We start from the raw sequence: 4,106 nt of genomic DNA, 5'->3' as shown, positions 1-4,106 counted from the left end.
GTGGTGGAGTGAGCTAAAGAATGATGATGGATTAAACCCAGATCAGTTGACTGAGGGTGAGTGTTTGATTTGCTCAAACGCTCCGTCCATCATCCCCTTTGGTATCACTTTGTTTGCCCTAAGTTGGCAGGGTAGGCCCAGACGTGGGTCCCTTGCTCACTTTGCCACTGGATTAAAACTAGCTCATGGGTGACTAAACTTAATTTAATATTTGTCCCCATAGACCAGGATTAAAAAGGCTAGTGATATAAAGGACTGAAAAAATATCCTGTTCGTAAATGGTCAACATGTTTCTGCCAGATGACTAAAAGTTTGCGGCATTCATCAGGACCTTAAACTATGTCACTCTGCTGAAGAAAAGTGCAAAATATTAATGTACAAAAACCATACTGGTCTATGGGGACAAATATTAAATTAAGTTTAGTCACCCATGAGCTAGTTTTAAACACACACAATTCTCCTTTTTTGCACTCTGCCCCTCACCCCAATTGTTAAAATTGGGTACATGAAAACACCTCACGCTCCTCTCTATAGTGAGAGTTGTAGCCCACACTGGATACCTTGCGGTAACTGTGTGCAAGAGGGGACCCAATGATGAAGCATGTCACCTTTAGGTGAGTGAGGGTTCTCGTCTTTAAGACAAAGACTCACCCCTTTTTTCTCCTTTTCCTCTTGCTTTAAGATAAGTTTTGTTTTTAGGAAACCAGCGTCCCATTACTTTGTTTGAATACACATTGTAAATAACGATGCCTTTTATTTATATTTTTAAAACAAAAACAAAAATAAAAGGCATTATTATTTGCAATGTCAATAGCTCAAACTCGCGTAAATGCGAGACCTATTGCATTGCAAATGCTTGTTTAACCAATGGGGTGGTATCACACACCACTCTGTATTCCTGGAATGCAGAATGGTGTATTCAAATTGAAAAGGCAAGAAGGCTCCATGGATTACAATTTTCCCTACCATGTGGTATAATAGTAAGACCTGGAGGCAACTGAATTATGCTTTGTTGAGGCGATCTCACAATGAGCCTGTTATGTTTCAATCAAAAAATACAAGGTTTGGATCTCACTTGAGTCCATCAAAACAAATTCACAAGTCCAACAGATATTTTTACATGAAACAAAAACAAAACAACTATAAACACTTAATCCTTTAGATTATTTTTTCTTTAGGATCTCACCATGGTCCTTAAATTCAGAAATCACTGAGGAATTAATAATCTATTCGTATCTATGCTTAGTTTCACAATATGTGAAAAGTTTAAAGTGTTTTCCATAACTATGATTCGTGTATAGGTATCATCAATACAAATATGGAATACAGAATGGTGTGTCCAAATTAAAAACTTAAGAATGCTCCAATTATTACAATTTCACTTACCAGGTGGTATAGAAAGATCTGGAGGCAACTGGACTATGCTTTGTTGAGGAGGCCGCATAATGAGCTGTGGGGCAACTATTCTTGGAGGAGTCGCCATCGCATGCCTCAGTGATGGCGACAGTGATGGGTTGGACATGACATGTGCAACTGTGCTCTGCTGCATGCCACCTGAAGCAGAACATGGAACACCAAACCCAAGGGGTGACGGTGTAATACTGGTGCGCAGGGTGTCGTTGTTGGACACTACAGAGGCAGAACATGGAGTATTGAGCGTTATGCTTGTGGGAGGCATCATCATTGGAAGAGATGTTGAGGGTTTGAAAGGCGCGGCTCCTGCAGCATGGTGAAGTTGCACAACTGATGTTTTCGGCTGCATTTGCGAGTTCAGTTTACAGTGAGTTATAGATGGATTCTAGTGGTTGACAACGTGTGTTACTGACGTTGGTGCGTAAGTGCGCCTTGCACAGTCCACATTCTGCATAAATACAGGGTCAGCTGAGCTACAATGCCCATTTTGTGTAATGGCTGCTATGTGAGCTTGAGGTCTTTAAAAATGGACAGAGGACTGGTTGGTGTCATACATCAAGTTGACTTGAAGCGGACTTTGATGAGCAGCGTAAGATGCACTTTTGGGACTGCATAGAATAGTCATGTTTGAACTACTGCTGCTCTCACTGCCCCTGCAGGATACGTATGCGATGCGGAGCTGTGCTGAGTAGGCTGGTGGAAGTGACTGTTAGCAGCAGGCAGAATCGAGCTCCTGATAGGTGTAGATAAAGAAGGTAGGGGCACGAAGTTCATTTTTATTGCAGGGGCAGAAGGGCTCACCGGTGGCAAAGTGGCTGCTGGTGATTTGGAACTTCTTAGCGCTGTGGTTGGGACAAATGGGCTCATTAGTGATACACTGGCATGGGGAGCCATCGATTTTGTGACATGGGGTGCCCCATGCGATGGCTGCTGCTGCCTGCCCTGAATGTTTACATGCGCACCTGCAACAGGCTGAGCACTGACAGTAGAGAGAAGCTGGCTCTTGCCGCCGCTTACAGTTGCTCCTCTACTGAGCACTGAGCCACCAGTTCTGTGCTGCTGCTGAGCAGTGCTCAGCCCCCGAGAAGCCCAAGTTACACCTCCCGCTGCACCAGGCCCGTGTCCAGTCAGCTGCGATTCGAGAGAACCCACTAAGTCGCTGACGGCTTTTTCGTCCACCTCGGAGAAGAGCATCTCCTCCAGGGGATCAGAGGAGCCCACCATCTTGCTTGTCTGCACTCGCCAAAGCCTTTGGAGTTTTGTCTCAGTGCACCTGCCATACAGCCCGGGGCATGATGGGAATCTGGTGATGACATAGGATCCCCATCCCAGCTAATGAGTTTGCTGTAAAGGTGTGTGTTTCTAGTCATGGGTGTCGCAGTTGTAAACACGGCGACAACGAGCGGAGGTTGGGCAACTGGAAGCAGAGTGTGACGTGGCATAGTAACTGCTCTGCCCCCCCCCTCCCGAGCCCAAAGGAACAAGCGCCATTACTCATCAAATCTAAAATACACAAGCCTGGCTTCCAAGCAGTTTGTAGCAGAGTTTAAAAACATGACAGGTAGCTGTAGACTCTAAGAACCCGTCCTTCTGAGGCAGAAAGCACGCAAAAGGCAGTTAGGTCTGCTCTCACTGAGACCAGCGATCCCGCGTTGCGATTAAACACCCAAGCAGCACACAGGTGATGCGCTCATTCCTGTCAGTTCACTTCGCTCACCTTACCTTTCCCCTAACCACACCCTCTCTGTAACTACAGCAATTGCCTGGGCCACATTCTTAGCTGCAATCGCGGCCTTCCAACAACGAGGCATTGTTAACAAACACAGGACACTTACTTCATAAAAAAAGAAGGCGAGGCCGGGAAAGGTGGAGGGTGAGAAAAAACACAAGCGCGGCCGAGGCGGACCGCGTACAAGCACGGTCCGCTTTTACTTTCGTCCGTAGTGAAAGCTTTCTTGTCTTTATGGGGCCATCTGTTTGAAACACATGGCCCCATAAAGATAAGAAAACTTTCACGACAAAAGGAAGGCAGACAAGCCCGTCCAAATGGGACGGCTCAGAAAGCTGAGCAAATACGTCACCAACAGTTCTTTTCCAATGGCTGGCCACCGTTTAGCATAAACGGTGAGGCCAGCCAATGGAAAAGAGGGGCGGGGCTTAATGCCCTTTACAGAAAATACCCCATATCATTAAATCTCGCCAGCGAGACTGCGAATGTGCGCAGCCTACGCCAGGCGAGACCTAAAAAACGAAATTGGCATTATTTCACTATCAGGACATGGTACACACACCAGAACCTGTCCTACCTTTTACATACACTGCACCCTGACCAGGGGGGTACCTTGGGCCTACCATAGGGGTGTCCTATGTGTAAGAGAAGGGAATGGTAAGGCCTGACAAGTGGGTACACTGGCACGGTCAAAATGGCAGTTAGCAAACTGTGTGCAGGCACTGCGGTGGCAGGCCTGAGACATCTCTTTGGGGCTACTCATGTGGGTGGCACAATCAGTGCTGCAGGCTAACTAGTAGCATTTAATTTACTAGCCCTGGCTCATGTAGTGCACTTTACCAGGGACCTACTGGTAAACAAATATGCCAATCATGGAGCACCAATCACAATATTAATAGATACAGGGAGCACTTGCACTTTGACACTGATCAGCAGTGGCAAAGTGCCCAAAGCATCTAAACCA

The 4,106-nt window shown here is 46.3% G+C and overlaps 1 pseudogene; it reads right to left on the bottom strand.

Moving 5' to 3' along the window:
* Positions 1 to 1,378: 1,378 nt before the first annotated feature.
* Positions 1,379 to 2,637, bottom strand: LOC146823001 (uncharacterized; annotated as a pseudogene).
* Positions 2,638 to 4,106: the final 1,469 nt, after the last annotated feature.

This window comes from Triturus cristatus, chromosome 5_2 (genome assembly GCF_964204655.1).
Source record: "Triturus cristatus chromosome 5_2, aTriCri1.1, whole genome shotgun sequence".
Classification (NCBI taxonomy): Eukaryota; Metazoa; Chordata; class Amphibia; order Caudata; family Salamandridae; genus Triturus; species Triturus cristatus.
The sequence above is the reverse complement of the archived record's forward strand: the minus strand, read 5'-3'. Positions and strand labels throughout refer to the sequence as shown.